The sequence below is a fragment of the Bidens hawaiensis genome, unplaced genomic scaffold (genome assembly GCF_021521415.1).
Source record: "Bidens hawaiensis isolate Kalapana, Puna unplaced genomic scaffold, B.hawaiensis_p1.1 tig00001692_1, whole genome shotgun sequence".
In the NCBI taxonomy this organism is placed as follows: Eukaryota; Viridiplantae; Streptophyta; class Magnoliopsida; order Asterales; family Asteraceae; genus Bidens; species Bidens hawaiensis.
This window is the reverse complement of record NW_027491096.1, coordinates 2,562,406-2,576,690: the sequence shown is the minus strand read 5'-3', so window position 1 is coordinate 2,576,690 and position 14,285 is coordinate 2,562,406.

The window sequence follows — 14,285 nt, the reverse complement described above, 5'->3', positions numbered from 1 at the left end:
GTAAACAAAATTATTATAGTTTTCTTCAAAATGAAAATGTCTCAAAAACTAAATGTAGTGTACTTTTTAAACATAAACTCTTTTATATACATTTTAATTTTAAAGAAAATATCTTTATGACACGTAATTATTGTATATATTAATATTTTTTTTATATTAAGTATGTTTACACTATAATTTATAACATTAATAATTCAAAATGGAGATTAAACCAATTAATACGGTTTGTTGAATTTATAACCAATACTATATTTAGAACCAAGATTTTTTTTTCTTTTCCATCAATAGAAGAAAAATGATTTGAGCGGGAATTTAATAGTGAGAATTAACATCAAAATACCATGTGTCCAAGAGTATTTTCTTTTATTAGTATAAGTAGATACACACAATGAAATGTGAATGTATTATATATGCGTAATCATAGAAATGTATAGGAAAATAATTAGAACTTTTTTTAAGTACCAGTTTTTCTTTTTCCTTTTTTTACTTTTATTTTTATTTTATTTTAAGTAGTAGGTTTTGATTAAAAAAAATTGTTACAATTGTAGGTTCCTGATAATGGATTAAATGGTTTTTAGGTGTTCCGTCATCAGAGATGGCGGAACTGAAGTTCTCGCTCCCAGTGTGGCATTCCAAGTAAGCGAAACGTGGACGTTTGTGATGACTGGATGCTGATTCCAAGTTCATTTTCTTTCGCAATATGGCAGCTTGACATGAAAACATGAATCTGAGATGTAGGGATTGAAATCCAAATATATTTTCATTTTTGGCTAACTTACCAGGTAGATATATTGAAAAAATATTTGAAAGGCCATAGGGATGTAAGTTAAAAATAAGTTGAAAATAAATGAAACCCATCATGTGGATTGAACTTCATATTTTTATTTTTAACGAACTCACGAGCGTGGTGTAGTTTTCTTGAAGATGAAGACTTATAATGAAAACTTCGAAAAAATATGATTTGACCATGCATGCGTAGGGTGTAAGTTGATGGATTACATGTAAGTTTCACACATTGACAAAACAGAATGCGCGAGACTTGACGATCATGAATATCTTAAGCATATGACACCACTGTAAAAACACTTTTTAACGTCGGTCAAAAAAATGTTTTGCAACAGTGTGAAGGTCAACCGTTGCATAAAATATAGCACACCGTTTATAAATAAACAATTTTCCAAACTTGTTATAAAGAAGAAAAGTAGCATTATAGACAAAATTTTTAACATCGGTTGTTAACCATTACTTAAAAATGATTAACATCTTCACCTTTAGATAAATAACAGTCTGTTACATATATTCATTTTTTTAGCGGTTTTACAAAGAGCCATTCAAAAAACTTAAAATGTTTGCACGTTAGCAACCGTTATCTATACTATATATAATAATATAGAAGGCATGGACAAATTAAGATGGTGAAGTTTAAGGGTTTTATAATTCTTTAAGCATATAGTACAACTTCAAAGAGGGGCAACATGGTCATTATAACACAAATATCATGCATCTTTTATGTTTTTATCAAGATAGTTACAATTTTAGTCCCTCTACTTTAGTCAACCTTTTGTAAATTTAAAGAATAGTTACAAATTTAACCTATATCTTTTACCTATTTACTCTTTTTAATTTCACTTTTAACCCAACTTCTCCCACGATTTATAAACGGTCTTAACTTTTTCGTATGTTAATATTTTTTTTTAAAAATACACCATAAAAATGAGCATTTTATTCTTTTTAATTTGAGTATGATATTGCCACAGTTTGTCTAAGTTATAAAAATAACATTTTATATATAGGTTTTGTGGTCGGGTTTTAATGTTTTTGAATTAAAATGTGAGCCAAATCATTAGTAATCTGAAACCAGACTATTGAAAATTGAAACCAATTAAGCTGAATCATTACCAACGATTTGGTTACACTTCGATAATAAATTGAGTTTAAAATAAGAATTAGTAATCTACATATACCAACAACCAGTGGCGGATCTAGACTTGAAACTTAGGAGTAGCGCTCAAGAATTAGTAATCTACATTCCAAACTTGTTATAAAGAAGAAAAGTAGCATTGTTTAATAGACAAAATTTTTAACATCGGTTGTTAACCATTACTTAAAAATGATTAACATCTTCACCTTTAGATAACTAACAGTCTGTTACATATATTCATCTTTTTAGCGGTTTTACAAAGAGCCATTCAAAAAACTTAAAATGTTTGCACGTTAGCAACTGTTATCTATACTATATATAATAATATAGAAGGCATGGACAAATTAAGATGGTGAAGTTTAAGGGCTTTACAATTCTTTAAGCATATAGTACAACTTCAAAGAGGGCCAACATGGTCATTATAACACAAATATCATGCATCTTTTATGTTTTTATCAAGATAGTTACAATTTTAGTCTCTCTACTTTAGTCAACCTTTTGTAAATTTAAAGAATAGTTACAAATTTAACCTATATCTTTTACCTATTTACTCTTTTTAATTTCACTTTTAACCCAACTTCTCCCACGATTTATAAACGGTCTTAACTTTTTCGTATGTTAATATTTTTTTTTAAAAATACACCATAAAAATGAGCATTTTATTCTTTTTAATTTGAGTATGATATTGCCACAGTTTGTCTAAGTTATAAAAATAACATTTTATATATAGGTTTTGTGGTCGGGTTTTAATGTTTTTGAATTAAAATGTGAGCCAAATCATTAGTAATCTGAAACCAGACTATTGAAAATTGAAACCAACTAAGCTGAATCATTACCAACGATTTGGTTACACTTCGATAATAAATTGAGTTAAAATAAGAATTAGTAATCTACATATACCAACAACCAGTGGCGGATCTAGACTTGAAACTTAGGAGTAGCGCTCAAGAATTAGTAATCTACATTCCAAACTTGTTATAAAGAAGAAAAGTAGCATTATTTAATAGACAAAATTTTTAACATCGGTTGTTAACCATTACTTAAAAATGATTAACATCTTCACCTTTAGATAACTAACAGTCTATTACATATATTCATCTTTTTAGCGGTTTTACAAAGAGCCATTCAAAAAACTTAAAATGTTTGCATGTTAGCAACTGTTATCTATACTATATATAATAATATAGAAGGCATGGACAAATTAAGATGGTGAAGTTTAAGGGCTTTACAATTCTTTAAGCATATAGTACAACTTCAAAGAGGGCCAACATGGTCATTATAACACAAATATCATGCATCTTTTATGTTTTTATCAAGATAGTTACAATTTTAGTCTCTCTACTTTAGTCAACCTTTTGTAAATTTAAAGAATAGTTACAAATTTAACCTATATCTTTTACCTATTTACTCTTTTTAATTTCACTTTTAACCCAACTTCTCCCACGATTTATAAACGGTCTTAACTTTTTCGTATGTTAATATTTTTTTTTTAAAAATACACCATAAAAATGAGCATTTTATTCTTTTTAATTTGAGTATGATATTGTCACAGTTTGTCTAAGTTATAAAAATAACATTTTATATATAGGTTTTGTGGTCGGGTTTTAATGATTTTGAATTAAAATGTGAGCCAAATCATTAGTAATCTGAAACCAGGCTATTGAAAATTGAAACCAACTAAGCTGAATCATTACCAACGATTTGGTTACACTTCGATAATAAATTGAGTTTAAAATAAGAATTAGTAATCTACATATACCAACAACCAGTGGCGGATCTAGACTTGAAACTTAGGAGTAGCGCTCAAAAATTTTTTTCCCCCATAGTTCATACAATGATAACGAAACAAATATAAAAAAACGACAACAAATAAATTTAAATACACGGGCTGTAAATTTCTCCTCTTTGGTTTTTTATACGCTTGAAATCGAGCCATTACATCTTCTTCATTTACTTTATCAAATGTTTTTCTTTCGACAGCACAGATTAAATCATTGTTCAAATACTCATCACCCATTCGATTGCACAAATCCGTTTTGATAAGCTTCATTTTAAGGCACCCGGTTTACTCCAATTACAAAAGCCCCCACTAACAAAAACCTCTCTCTCACCTTGATTACCAACACTTCTATTAAATAAGTAACAACATAAACAATATGTTTTCTTATTTAGTGATATACTCCAACCAATCATATGTATCAACCATTTGATATTAAAACGTCTCCGGCCACTAGAATATTTTGTCAATTTAAAGTCATGACCTCGTTGTTGAAAAGCCTTTTTTAACAAGATATGCTCTTCTTATGTCATCTATTTGATTAGGATGATAACTAGTAATAGGTGGTCTATCAACGGGATCCGAAGGAAGATCATCCAAATTGATTTTTGAACGTATTGAAGGACTTGAAGCCGAAGGAATATTTGAACTTGGACCGATATCTTCATTTTCTTGCAATTCATTAACCGTATTTGAACTTGAAGTTGGAATATTTAAACTTGGTCGATGTCATCGTTTTCTTTTCTTTGACATTTAAAAAGGTTGCTAATGAGAGATTATTTACTCATCTTCAAAGTTCCCTAAACAAAATTTGAACCAAAACCTAATATCAATTCCAATTTAGACATAAAACTAAAAGCTAAATACCTAATCGATTCGAATTTAAACATAAACCCTAAATCCCAAATTAATTCCAATTTAAACTTAACCCTAAATGGCTAAATCCCTAAATAAAAATATACAATAAATCTTAGTTCTTACCGGGAAGAATTGAAGATGGAGACAGCGGACTGATGGGCGGACGGCGGTGGCGGTGGACTGGCAGGTGGCGACGGAGGCGGACTGGTGGCGGTGGTGGCTACAGTGGCCAGTGGGTGAACAGACCTACAGTGAGACGTGCGTGGCCTGTTTTTTTTTTCTTTTTTTTTATTATTATTGTATTATTTGGGGTTTTTGTTTTGGGCTTGGGCTTTTGTCAATTTGTTGGGTTTAATTATTAAATTGATTGGGCTTATTTGTTGTTCAGGGGTAACGTTATTTTTTGTTCAGGGGTAACGAAACCACGAAAACCGACCAAAATTTTTTTTTTCTACACTACCGAAAAGACGTTGGAGGGTAGCGGAGGCCACCCCTGCTAACACTCTATGTCCGCCAGTGCCAACAACTGTTTCAGGGTTTCAAAAAGAACAATAAACGTCCATAAATCTACTACGTGATTGCTAAAGTTTGTGTTTTCCGCTGCATCGCGCGGGCACCCGCCTTGTAGTATTAAATAAACTAAACTGTTTCATTTCTTTAATAATAAAAATATACATCAAAAGATTAATACATAGGTTATATGTAAACAGTTTTAAAAAGTCTTAACATATTTACAGCGCTTAATTTATATGTTGAATCATTTTAATTAATTAACATTTTACAACGTCTTAAATAAACTTTGTTTATATTTTCTTTTATCTGTTTACATCGGTGATTTAAGTTGAAACTGATGTAATTTGTAAAAAACTTTGAAGTAGGTGAGCTACATTTATAATAATTTAATGGTTATTTATTCGTTAGCATGTTTGTTTTTTAGCAACTAACAAAAGTGATTTTATTAACCAAGGACTATTAAAACAATAACTATATTTATAAATAACATTTATTCTTATAATTTCTTACTAATAAAATAATTCAAAATTAAATTCAACTTAATCGCATTCAAAATATAATTTAATATAAATTAAAAACTATTTGGTTTTGCTTTTCAAAGTTTCATGATATGTATTCTTATTTTGGAGTCATTTCAGTTTTTGGTTTTTGTTCGGTTTTAGTTTTTATAAATTTGTTTAGTTTCAGTTTCGTTTTAGACGGGTTTAACTTTATTCATTTTTTGTTTCAGTTTTTACAATTTTTGTTTTTGGTTCGGTTTAAGATTTACCGGTTTTAGTTTTTTAGTTTTATTTCGGTTTTATTTGGTCTTTGGTTTTATTTAGGTTTTCAGTTTTAGTTTTTTTTTTCAATTTAGTTTCATTTCAATTTTTATTTAGTTTGTTCGGTGTTTGGTTTTAATATCTAGTGAAAAATGAAATAATATGGAGGTTTCACAAATTAAGTGAAAGGTTCTCATGTGTTTCAACTGTCAAGTGTCTTGAAGTTATTGAATCTTTATATTTTTTTGAATCTTCACAACCACCAATAATGAATTCTCATTTGATATAAAGGATTTTAAAAGCTAAGAACGTTGTATGTGTTACCTTTCATTTTCTTCTTAATCCGCAAGTGTGTTATTATTTTCATTTGTGAAAAATGGGTCATTTTAGAAATGTTTTTTGATTTGCTTTGGCTCGGATCAAACAGGTCATTTTAAAATGGTATCAGTTTAGTTAGGGTCAACGAGTCAATATAAAAAAGCATCGATTTTATTCTGGTTTCAACGGGTCTTTTCAAAATCGCATTGATTTGGTACTGGTCATAGCAAGTTAATTTAAAAGATATCAATTTGGTTCGTGTTTAAATGGGTCATTCTAAAAGCATAACGATTTGATTCTGATCAAAACATGTCATTTTAAAAGGGTTTAGATTTGGTTCTGGTTCTTAAATGAGCTTTGAATGTGCTTTAGTTTATGAGGGTGCGACACTTTTCACATGAAATGTAAAACCAGTTTTTGTAGTCAGTTAGTCACTATGTTTGTTAGATTGGTATGTGAATGTTGTGTTGGAATATCGTATGCCCGAGACACATAATTAGGTTAATGTGGCTAGGTGTGTTTGATCCAAGTCGGGTCATGCCCAATAACGAGTTAGACACACACCAATTATGTATTTGTTAAGATAAGATCTATAAGACAAATATAGAACACGACACATTCAGAAAATCGGGTTTCTGAATACTTTCTTGAAAGTGTTAAATAAATTAATTGGTTAATTTATTTATTCAAATAATTATTATTGGAATGATTATTTAACTATATGTTCTTTTGTAAAATGGTTTATAAAAGATGGGGTGTTTATATATTTTATAAAGTATAAAATAAATAAAAAAAAAAATATATAATTTTGGGGCCGGTTATGGGTGGGCCCCACACCCCAAAGATTTGGTCAAAAATCATGTCATGGATATGGTAGAGATGGAGTGATTCTTACTTAACCAAAAACCTAACCAAAGATATGATATGATTATATATATAGTATGAAAGATACTTTCAAGTAACATAAAAAAAATAAAACCACAAGTCTTTCTTTCTTTCTTGGTTCTAGCTTACGGCCAAGATCAAAAAGGAGGCTCGGGTCTCGGTTTTTCGTGTTCAAGCTCCCTAACATAGCTCGGTGTGTGTTGGAGGCTCGGGGTATATTCTGTTTGAGGATTTTCCCTTTTGAAAGTCTAGCATCAACATCATCATCTTCTTCAACATCAACTACATCTCTTAAAGGTTTAAGAATGTAAGTTTTACAAGCTTTGATAGTTTAGTTTTCTCGTATCATTTGATCCTTGCTTCGGGTTTCTAATAAATAGATTATTGGTAATCTTATAACATGAACAAATTATGTTGTTCATGTACACATTTCCTATAAACTTGTAATATATACATATATAAACACATGGATACATATGTTTAGTTTGTTTATATCACGCTTCCGCCTTAATTGTGACTAGTTAAATGGTTAACTTAGTATAAAATATTCATAGAAACCCAACAAATGGCATCAAGAGCCGGGATACGGGAAACTAAGCTTCGGGTTTTCAGTTTTATATTTTCCCTTTGAAAGATTTTATACAAAAAATTAACATGCATGATTTTTTTTTGTATTTAATCTTGTTATATTTTTTGGCTTTGTTCAAAAAAAAAAAAAAAAATAAAACCGAGTAAATGGGCCGAAGCCCAATTCGGATGTGATTGGGCCGAAGCCCACTTCATTAGGTTAATGGGTTAACCGAGAAGAAAAAAAAGAAGGGAAGAAAGTGAAATGGGCCGAAGCCCATTTTGGTTAAATGGGCCGAAGCCCATGAGACTTTTCATTGGGCCGAAGCCCATGTGTTTTGGACATGTGGGCCGAAGCTCATAATCAAGTTATTGGGTCAAGCCCAAATGGGTTGGGCTAGGCCCGATAAGGTCAAGGGGTTTTGGAACGGGTTCCTAAGACATAACGGGTTATGTTTGTTAAAACTAGACCGAGCCGTAGACCAAATGGATGTTTGTTATGATTGTTATTAATTATTCAAAGTTTTGGTTTGTAATAATTAATTAGGGGCAATTTTGTAATTATTTATTCATATGGGTATGTAATAAATAGATTATTTGTAATATCTTTATTTTATAGAAAAAATGTATTAGGACATTTGTTTTGTAAATTTAAAGAAGATTGCAAAATTGGAAGTTTGGGCCTTATTGGGTCGGGTATGGTGATAATGGGTCTCACAAGCCCATTAAGGGGATTCAAGCCCAAAAGAACCTAAGCCCACCTGTTGAGCCCAAATGGAAGCTTATGGAAGCTAAGGCCCAAGTTCAAGCCCAATGGATCACAACGGGGTTGAAGAAGATGCTCGAAGCATTTGGATGCGGGATCGAGTGGGAGCTACAACATCCATGTGTCATGTGTCCCTTAGGATCGGACCTAAGACACACACTTGTTTCGGCTAACAAGTGTGGTCTAACTTAGCGGCTCGTGTCTAGTATAATTGTGTATGCTTGTTAATTGATTGTTTGATTATGTGGTTGTTAGATATTAGGATATCAACTTCGTCACATAGAATTAATTAACAAAGCATAAAACGGGACACGTAGTTTAATAAAATGGATTTATTAATTAGCCGTCTCACGCCCATAATAAAATGGTTTTATTATAAATTAGAATTTTGAAAATGGTTTCAAAATATCATGTTACTAAATGCATGTTAGAACATGATTTAAAGTTTTACAACTAGAATTATTAAAACTAAAAATCCCTTTTAAAATTAAGGATAACAAGTTAAACACCATCCTTTTGTATAACGCTTAACATATTAGTAAGCTCTTAGTGGGAAAAAGGTCACCTAACCGCGTAAAGTAAATTAATATGTTGAGGTAATATTGGCATATAAATGGGAAAAAGGTCACCTAACCATTTATATGTTGATATTACAAGTTGATACAAGTAGGACGACTTAAAATTAGAACCATGTGAAGAGGGTCACCCAAGCATGGGGTCTAATAGGTGTTGATGGGATAAACATGCCGACACGAAATATGATTTCGAACCGGTCCCATAAAATCTAGAGGTTGCAAAAGGGTTTGCAATTGTTATGAATAACTACCTTGATAAACCGACAATGGGAAAAAGGTCACCTAACCGGAGTCGGGTTTATCGTTGGATTCTAGATTTTAATTATTAATTATATTTGGTATATATAAAAGGGTATTAATAATTAAAAAGGTAAAACACTAAAATGAACTTAATTAAAATTCTGCAGATGGCCGCACACGTCGACGACAACATAATCCCTAACGTCCAAAATGTATCTCTCCGATCTATTCTCGCTAAAGACCGTCTTAACCACAATAACTTTTCGGATTGGTTCCGAAATTTAAGGATTGTTCTAAAACAAGAAAAATTATATCATGTTTTGGAAACACCTATCCCCAACGAACCGGAAGAGGGAAGTGAGGTCGAATATATGAATTGGGTCCAACACACGGAAGATTCCATTCAAGTGTCATGCCTCATGTTGGCGACTATGGTTCCCGAAATCCAAAAAGATTTCGAAAACCATAATGCGTACGACATGATTACTCAACTTAAGGAAATGTTCCTTAAGCAATCAAGAGTTGAAAGGTTCTAAACGGTTCGAGCCTTGCATGCATGTAGAATGGATGATAATCAACCAGTTTCAACTTATGTGCTTAAGATGAAAAGTTACATTGATCGCCTCGCCAAGCTCAATTGTCCCATCTCAAAAGAGTTAGCTACGGATTTGATCCTTAACTCTTTGTCGAAAAGGTTCGACACTTTCGTGTTAAATTATAACATGAACGGGTGGGACAAAAACATTGGAGAACTTCACTCAATGCTTAAAACAGCCGAGGCGAGCATGGGTAAAAGGGTTTTACCCGTGTTTGCGATCAATGAAGGTAGATCCAAGAATCGATCTCACCCAATCCTAAGGCTAAGGTAGCAAAAAGAAAGGGTCCTCCTGTGCATCTTAAGGGTAAGGGCAAATCACCTGTTATGGCAAAGAAACAAAAGGTTGTGGAACCAAGGGGTCATAAGGATGATCCTTGTTTTGGTTGTGGGGAGACCGGACATTGGAAATGCAATTGCCCGGTCTACCTAAAAGAGCTAAGAGACAAGAGGAATGCGGGGCATGCCTCGGGTAATGTCTTTATGATTAATATTGAGCTAAATCTTATTTCTTCTAACACATGGGTATTGGATACCGGATGTGGAACTCATATTTGCAATTGGTTGCAGGGGTTCAAAAGGAATGAAGACTTAAAGAAGGGCGAAGTGAGTCTTTTCATGGGCAACGGTGCAAGGGTGCACGTGGTCGCTAGAGGAGACTTCACTTTATCGCTTCCAAGTGGTTTGGAAGTTGTTTTGAGAAATGTTTTGTATGCTCCTAGTTCGACTAGGAACATTATTTCCGTGCACCTTCTTAGACAATGTAACTTTGACTTTAAATTTGTAAAATCAGAAATGCATGTATTATCTAATGGTATCTTTTATTTTAAAGCTGTACCAAACAACGGTATTTATGAATTGGTTCATGACAATACCTCAAATAGCTCATTATATCAAACTTCCACTAAAAGACTCAAAAAGGATTTGAGTGATTTCTACATTTGGCATTGTCGTCTTGGACACATAAACAAGAATCGTGTAAATACTCTCCAAAAGAATGGTCTTTTGAAAACAAATGAGTTAGGTTCGTTTGATGAGTGTGAATCTTGTATTCAAGGCAAGATGACCAAAGAACCTTTTAAAGGTACAAATGAAAGGGCTAAGGACTTGTTAGGTATCATACATACGGATGTATGCGGACCTCTCAAGCCCACTAGTAGGAATAGTGAAAGGTACTTCTTATGTGACAATCGTCAATTTCAGGTTAACCCCGTTAACTCAACTCCGTCAATTCAAACTTTAAGATCGTTGAATCTATAACGCACACTTCATTACATTTAAACTAGGGTTTAAATGACGCTTAACACTTACTACATGTGTAGTCTTTCGGGATTTGCACCGAAACGCAAACGAGTTGACGCGAACGATTGATAAATAAACGACAAACGTCAAAACACTAATTATGTGATTATTATGTGTTAGATATATGTGTGTTACTTGATTGTTATGTGGAATGTTAAACAAGAAACAAGAACCAACTAGTTTAGGCTAGAGATGTAACACTTGAAAGATTAGGGGCTAGAGTGTAACTTGTATTATTATAAATATAACCTATTCACAAAACCCTAACCCATTCACCCCCCACCCGATCGCCTCTCTCTCTCTCCTTGTTCTTCACGGCTGCCGTCCACCAAGATCACACTTACACACATCAAATCAAGAGATTAATCCAAGAACTAGGTGCTAGGAAGGTATACTTGATCACCTCTTACCTCTTTGTTGTTTAATTTTGATGTTTAATGGGTTGTGTGTAAACCCTAATCGGCCGATCATGTGTATGTATGTGATTTATATGATTGTTGTTAGTTGGATAATGGATTGATAACTAGATTGATGTTGTTGCTTGATTGATTGTTGTCTTTGATTTGAGTTAAAACACAAACCCTAATCTTGTATGTATGGTGTGATTGATATGCATGGATAGTAGTTATAGTGTCTAGAGGGTTATATGGATGCATGATAGTTCATAGATTGTTATTATGTTGAGTTTTGATGTGAACAGATTCTGGACAGAATGTATATACGATGTTTAACTGACTGTAACGAAGTGTAAACGTGAAAATTGATTGAGATTGTGGGTACTGCAGTAAACTAGGTTGAGTCTAGTTTCTATAAAGTATAAATTCGTAATTTTTGGATAAGTGGAAGTATACTTTTATGATTTTACAAAAACGTGATGCAAAGCTGAGCTGTTAGACCTGCTGTTAGGTTATGTTGTAAATGTTATATCTCATGAACTACGAGACCAATTGGGTTGGTTCCACTTCTGGAAGTTGACTCATTGAGTTAGGAACCAAACCCAAGTGGTCTTGCATTTATTGGATTTTTCGTTTAACGGGAATTGCAAATAACATTCTGTTGCACATGAATCTGACTGATAAGAGTTTGCTGTAATGTTTTGGTCATTATAAGAAAAACATGTGGAATAAAGATAAGATAAAATATGTTCTGGAAACCTAAGATATGTGTGCTTCTGTGGTAATTTTTGGTGAATTAATTGAGACGTTATGATTGGTGAACTAGTGCAATCTTTCAAGTAGAAATTCTGTCATAACGAAACTAGCTGCTGAGTTGTGTAGGAATGCATGAAATATGATAGTTTTTGTATAATTGTTGTATTTTGACCAAAATACCCTTGCGGGGAATAGTTGTTAATTGATTGCCATGAATTGACCAAATTGCCCTTATGGGGAATAATGGTTAGTTAATCTTTGTTTGTTGACCAAAATGCCCTTACGGGGATAATTGCTAGTAAAGTATGTTATTAGTACGTGACATGAAAGTAATTGCTCACTCATGTATCGTATCACAATTGTACTTGTTTAAGTCACACGCAATTCACAAACGAAACACGAAATCTGTTACGTGCATAGGTATTATGTGCCGAGTCTAGAGACTCATTAAACGTACCGATACTTAGAAAATCTCTTTGTTATTTAGAACGCTAGAGAGTTTCTACGACGCGCATCACTTGGTGATCTAGATCGGGATATTCTTCGCAAACAGTGAGTTTCACTTACCCCGCTCTTTGAACTGTTTTCAAACGTTTTTCACTTGGGGGAGATAACATACTCCGATAAACATATTTTCTGAGATAAACGCATATTTAAGATTTTGTTATAAATTATATATCAATTGTAAAGGGCTAAGCGGCAAACGTAACATTTGAAGTCCCACACATCGGACCGGTTAATATTTGGAATAGCGAGTCACTGTTGAGTAGTACTACTGGGTTTGACAAACCCCACCCGACGTTAAGCTCAACTGGAGGTTGAGTGGGTGTAATTTTGGCTAACACTTACCATGGTCTGGATTGACCTGGTGACGGGCACTTGATAAACAGTCAGCTTCGGTCGCGAACCACTTAGCGATACTTGTTGTATAGATTAGCTACCTATCGATATATAATTTAACATAACACTATCTGGTAATGCAAAACACTTAAACGTCGTAACGAGGTTACGCAACACTTAAACGTCGTAACGAGGTTACGCAACACTTAAACGTCGTAACGAGGTTACGCAACACTGAAACGCCGTAACGAGGTTACGCAAAACGCTAAACGATTTATCTTATTTAACTTGTGAACTCACCAACCTTGTGTTGAAACTTTTCGTATGTTATTCTCAGGTAGCCGAGGCGGGCGCGCGGTTTAGGAGCATGCATTAAAATGAAAACACTTTTATTCTGCAAACATACTTTTAACAGTTATCTTTGGTTTTAAGTCGTCCTGCGTGACGCAGCTTTTGAATTAAGGTTTTTACGCTTCCGCACTTATTTACATTTAAACGTTTTTCTTTGGTTTGATTATAACTAATGATTCCGATCCTGCCAGTTCACACCCTCTGACGGTAAAACTCCGTTAGTGGATTTTGAGGGTGTGACAGATTGGTATCAGAGCCATTGGTTATAGCGAACTAGAAGCTGCATGCATACTAGACTATAACCGCGACGACCCATTAGTTATAATGATACGCACTGCATAGGTTTGTGTAGTCTTGAAATCTTATTTCTTTACCTCCTTCACTCATACGCGCGCATATACACGGCTTACCTGTAGGAATGTCGACGCCACCCTCATCATCATCCGATTCGATGACGCATGCTCACGGGAAGGAACCGCAGTTACCTACTGCCTCGCCACCCCGTGTAGTCCCGGAACTCGAAGCTCCTGCACCGAAGAGGTACCGCCTATCCGGAGGCCTTTACGAAAACGACGTTAGCTGGGATTGGTACCCCAACATGATCAGACGTATGGTCTACCGTGAACAAGTTCCCCCATTGCCTCACCCGAACCACCCTGCTTACCCTAACACTCTACCACCCATAACCGAACCTGTGGAGCGAGTTCTCGCAGCTGTCGTTTCTTGTTTGGAGCGAGATGTGGGTTACATGTGCTACACGAGAGAGAATGTTTCCAGACTGTTTAAAGATGGAACCGAGACTCAGGAGGATATTGCCCGCATGGCAGCGGCAATGAAAGAAATGCAGGAGACTAGTAAGCAACAA